Genomic DNA, 6,193 nt, shown 5'->3' with positions numbered 1-6,193 from the left:
AGTAAAAGCGCATCCAGTTTATGGTCTTTTCACTGCCGTGAATATTTCTACAACACCTCCTAGGGAGGGGCTACTATGGTATTGGGATATATATCCTTTCAGGAGTAAAAGCGCTTCCAGTTCCATAGTCTTTTCACTGCCGTGAATATGGCTAGAACGCCTCCTAGGGAAGTGCTATTATGGTATTGCGCTAGATATCCTTTCAGGAATAAAATCATCCAGTTTCATGGTCTTTTCACTGCCGTGAAAATGGCTAGAACGCCTCCTAGGAAAGTACTATTATGGTATTGCGCTGGATATCCTTTCAGGAGTAAAAGCACATCTAGTTTCATGGTTTTTTCACTGCCGTGAATATGGCTAGAACGCCTCCTAGGGAAGTGCTATTATAGTATTGCGCTAGATATCTTTTCAGGAGTAAAAGCACATCCAGTTTCATGGTGTTTTCACTGCCGTGAATATGGCTAGAACGCCTCCTAGGGAAGTACTATTATTGTATTGCACTAGATATCCTTTCAGGAGTAAAAGCGCATCTAGTTTCATGGTCTTTTCACTGCCGTGAATATGGCTAGAACGCCTTCTAGGGAAGTGCTATTATGTTATTGCGCTAGATATTCTTTCAGGAGTAAAAGCGCGTCCAGTTTCACGGTCTTTTCACTGCCGCGAATACGGCTAGAACGCCTCCTAGGGAAGTGCTATTATGGTATTGCGCTTGATATTCTTTCAGGAGTAAAAGCGCATGCAGTTTCATGGTCTTTTCACTGCCGTGAATATGGCTAGAACGCCTCCTAGGGAAGTGCTATTATAGTATTGCGCCTGATATCCTTTCAGGAGTAAAAACGCATCCAGTTTCATGGTCTTTTCACTGTCGTGAATATGGCTAGAACGCCTCCTAGGAAAGTACTATTATGGTATAGCGCTAGATATCCTTTCAGGGGTTAAAGTGCATCCAGTTTCATGGTCTTTTCACTGCCATGAATATGGCTAGAATGTCTCCTAGAGAGGTGCTATTATGGTATTGCGCTAGATATCGTTTCAGGAGTAAAAGCGCATCCAGTTTATGGTCTTTTCACTGCCGTGAATATTTCTACGACACCTCCTAGGGCGGGGCTACTATGGTATTGGGATATATATCCTTTCAGGAGTAAAATCGCATCCAGTTCCATAGTCTTTTCACTGCCGTGAATATGGCTAGAACGCCTCCTAGGGAAGTGCAATTATGGTATTGCGCTAGATATCCTTTCAGTAGTAAAAGCGCATCCAGTTTCATGGTCTTTTCACTGCCGTGAATATGGCTAGAACGCCTCCTAGGAAAGTACTATTATGGTATTGCGCTAGATAAACCTTCAGGAATAAAATCATTCAGTTTCATGGTCTTTTCACTGCCGTGAATATGGCTAGAACGTCCCCTAGAGAGGTGTTATTATGGTATAGCGCTAGATATCCTTTCAGGAGTAAAAGCACATCCAGTTTTATGGTCTTTTCACTGCCGTGAATATGACTAGAACGCCTCCTAGGAAAGTGATATTATGGTATTGGGCTAGATATCCTTACAGGAGTAAAAGCGCATCCAGTTTCATGGTCTTTTCACTGCCGTGTATATGACTAGGACGCCTCCTAGGAAAGTGATATTATGGTATTGCGCTAGATATCCTTTCAGGAGTAAAAGCGCATCCAGTTGCATGGTCTTTTCACTGCCGTGAATATTGATAGAACGCCTCCTAGGAAAGTACTATTATGGTATTGCGCTAAATATCCTTTCAGGAATAAAATCATTCAGTTTCATGGTCTTTTCACTGCCGTGAATATGGCTAGAACGTCTCCTAGAGAGGTGTTATTATGGTATTGCGCTAGATATCCTTTCAGGAGTAAAAGCACATCCAGTTTTATGGTCTTTTCACTGCCGTGAATATGGCTAGAACGCCTCCTAGGGAAGTACTATTATGGTATTGCACTAGTTATCCTTTCAGGAGTAAAAGCATCCACTTTCGAGGTCTTTTCACTGCCGTGAATATGACTAGGACGCCTCCTAGGAAAGTGATATTATGGTATTGCGCTAGATATCCTTTCAGGAGTAAAAGCGCATCCAGTTTCATTGTCTTTTCATTGCCGTGAATATGGCTAGAACGCCTCCAAGGAAAGTACTATTATGGTATTGCGCTAGATATCCTTTCAGGAATAAAATCATTCAGTTTCATGGTCTTTTCACTGCCGTGAATATGGCTAGAACGTCTCCTAGAGAGGTGTTATTATGGTATTGCGCTAGATATCCTTTCAGGAGTAAAAGCACATCCAGTTTTATGGTCTTTTCACTGCCGTGAATATGACTAGAACGCCTCCTAGGAAAGTGATATTATGGTATTGCGCTAGATATCCTTACAGGAGTAAAAGCGCATCCAGTTTCATGGTCTTTTCACTGCCGTGAATATGACTAGGACGCCTCCTAGGAAAGTGATATTATGGTATTGCGCTAGATATCCTTTCAGGAGTAAAAGCGCATCCAGTTTCATGGTCTTTTCACTGCCGTGAATATGGCTAGAACGCCTCCTAGGAAAGTACTATTATGGTATTGCGCTAGATATCCTTTCAGGAATAAAATCATCCAGTTTCATGGTCTTTTCACTGCCGTGAATTTTGCTAGAACGTCTCCTAGAGAGGTGTTATTATGGTATTGCGCTAGATATCCTTTCAGGAGTAAAAGCACATCCAGTTTCATGGTCTTTTCACTGCCGTGAATATGGATAGAACGTCTCCTAGAGAGGTGTTATTATGGTATTGCGCTAGATATCCTTTCAGGAGTAAAAGCACATCCAGTTTCATGGTCTTTTCACTGCCGTGAATATTCCTAGAACGCCTCCTAGGGAAGTACTATTATGGTATTGCACTAGATATCCTTTCAGGAGTAAAAACGCATCCAGTTTCATTGTCTTTTCACTGTCGTGAATATGGCTAGAACGCCTCCTAGGAAAGTACTATTATGGTATAGCGCTAGATATCCTTTCAGGAGTAAAAGCGCATCCAGTTTCATGGTCTTTTCACTGCCGTGAATATGGATAGGATGCCTCCTAGGGAAGTACTATTATGGTATTGAACTAGATATCCTTTCAGGAGTAAAAGCATCCACTTTCGTGGTCTTTTCACTGCCGTGAATATGGCTAGAACGCCTCCTAGGAAAGTGATATTATGGTATTGCGCTAGATATCCTTTCAGGAGTAAAAGCGCATCCAGTTTCATGGTCTTTTCACTGCCGTGAATATGGATAGGATGCGTCCTAGGGAAGTACTATTATGGTATTGCAATAGATATCCTTTCAGGAATAAAATCATTCAGTTTCATGGTCTTTTCACTGCCGTGAATATGGCTAGAACGTCTCCTAGAGAGGTGTTATTATGGTATTGCGCTAGATATCCTTTCAGGAGTAAAAGCACATCCAGTTTTATGGTCTTTTCACTGCCGTGAATATGACTAGAACGCCTCCTAGGAAAGTGATATTATGGTATTGGGCTAGATATCCTTACAGGAGTAAAAGCGCATCCAGTTTCATGGTCTTTTCACTGCCGTGGATATGGCTAGAACGCCTCCTAGGGAAGTACTATTATTGTATTGCACTAGATATCCTTTCAGGAGTAAAAGCATCCACTTTCGTGGTCTTTTCACTGCCGTTAATATGGCTAGAACGCCTCCTAGGGAAGTGCTATTATGGTATTGCGCCTGATATCCTTTCAGGAGTAAAAGCGCATCCAGTTTCATGGTCTTTTCACTGCCGTGAATATGGTTAGAACGCCTCCTACGGAAGTGCTATTATAGTATTGCGCCTGATATCCTTTCCGAAGTAAAAACGCATCCAGTTTCATGGTCTTTTCACTGTCGTGAATATGGCTAGAACGTCTCCTAGAGAGGTGTTATTATGGTATTGCGCTAGATATCCTTTCAGGAGTAAAAGCACATCCAGTTTTATGGTCTTTTCACTGCCATGAATATGGCTAGAATATCTCCTAGAGAGGTGCTATTATGGTATTGCGCTAGATATCCTTTCAGCAGTAAAAGCGCATTAAGTTTATGGTCTTTTCACTGCCGTGAATATTTCTACAACAACTCCTAGGGAGGGGCTACTATGGTATTGGGATATATATCCTTTCAGGAGTAAAAGCGCTTCCAGTTCCATAGTCTTTTCACTGCCGTGAATATGGCTAGAACGCCTCCTAGGGAAGTGCTATTATGGTATTGCGCTAGATATCCTTTCAGGAATAAAATCATCCAGTTTCATGGTCTTTTCACTGCCGTGAAAATGGCTAGAACGCCTCCTAGGAAAGTACTATTATGGTATTGCGCTAGATATCCTTTCAGGAGTAAAAGCACATCTAGTTTCATGGTCTTTTCACTGCCGTGAATATGGCTAGAACGCCTCCTAGGGAAGTGCTATTATAGTATTGCGCTAGATATCTTTTCAGGAGTAAAAGCACATCCAGTTTCATGGTGTTTTCACTGCCGTGAATATGGCTAGAACGCCTCCTAGGGAAGTACTATTATTGTATTGCACTAGATATCCTTTCAGGAGTAAAAGCGCATCTAATTTCATGGTCTTTTCACTGCCGTGAATATGGCTAGAACGCCTCCTGGGGAAGTGCTATTATGTTATTGCGCTAGATATTCTTTCGGGAGTAAAAGCGCGTCCATTTTCACGGTCTTTTCACTGCCGCGAATACGGCTAGAACGCCTCCTAGGGAAGTGCTATTATGGTATTGCGCCTGATATTCTTTCAGGAGTAAAAGCGCATCCAGTTTCATGGTCTTTTCACTGCCGTGAATATGGCTAGAACGCCTCCTAGGGAAGTGCTATTATAGTATTGCGCCTGATATCCTTTCAGGAGTAAAAACGCATCCAGTTTCATGGTCTTTTCACTGTCGTAAATATGGCTAGAACGCCTCCTAGGAAAGTACTATTATGGTATAGCGCTAGATATCCTTTCAGGGGTTAAAGTGCATCCAGTTTCATGGTCTTTTCACTGCCATGAATATGGCTAGAATGTCTCCTAGAGAGGTGCTATTATGGTATTGCGCTAGATATCGTTTCAGGAGTAAAAGCGCATCCAGTTTATGGTCTTTTCACTGCCGTGAATATTTCTACGACACCTCCTAGGGCGGGGCTACTATGGTATTGGGATATATATCCTTTCAGGAGTAAAAGCGCATCCAGTTCCATAGTCTTTTCACTGCCGTGAATATGGCTAGAACGCCTCCTAGGGAAGTGCTATTATGGTATTGCGCTAGATATCCTTTCAGTAGTAAAAGCGCATCCAGTTTCATGGTCTTTTCACTGCCGTGAATATGGCTAGAACGCCTCCTAGGAAAGTACTATTATGGTATTGCGCTAGATATCCTTTCAGGAATAAAATCATTCAGTTTCATGGTCTTTTCACTGCCGTGAATATGGCTAGAACGTCTCCTAGAGAGGTGTTATTATGGTATTGCGCTAGATATCCTTTCAGGAGTAAAAGCACATCCAGTTTTATGGTCTTTTCACTGCCGTGAATATGACTAGAACGCCTCCTAGGAAAGTGATATTATGGTATTGGGCTAGATATCCTTACAGGAGTAAAAGCGCATCCAGTTTCATGGTCTTTTCACTGCCGTGTATATGACTAGGACGCCTCCTAGGAAAGTGATATTATGGTATTGCGCTAGATATCCTTTCAGGAATAAAATCATTCAGTTTCATGGTCTTTTCACTGCCGTGAATATGGCTAGAACGTCTCCTAGAGAGGTGTTATTATGGTATTGCGCTAGATATCCTTTCAGGAGTAAAAGCACATCCAGTTTTATGGTCTTTTCACTGCCGTGAATATGACTAGAACGCCTCCTAGGAAAGTGATATTATGGTATTGCGCTAGATATCCTTACAGGAGTAAAAGCGCATCCAGTTTCATGGTCTTTTCACTGCCGTGAATATGACTAGGACGCCTCCTAGGAAAGTGATATTATGGTATTGCGCTAGATATCCTTTCAGGAGTAAAAGCGCATCCAGTTTCATGGTCTTTTCACTGCCGTGAATATGGCTAGAACGCCTCCTAGGAAAGTACTATTATGGTATTGCGCTAGATATCCTTTCAGGAATAAAATCATCCAGTTTCATGGTCTTTTCACTGCCGTGAATTTTGCTAGAACGTCTCCTAGAGAGGTGTTATTATGGTATTGCG

This window comes from Thermobia domestica, chromosome 13 (assembly GCF_964235325.1).
Source record: "Thermobia domestica chromosome 13, izTheDome1.hap1.1, whole genome shotgun sequence".
NCBI classification, from domain to species: Eukaryota; Metazoa; Arthropoda; class Insecta; order Zygentoma; family Lepismatidae; genus Thermobia; species Thermobia domestica.
This window is presented reverse-complemented; position numbering follows the sequence as displayed.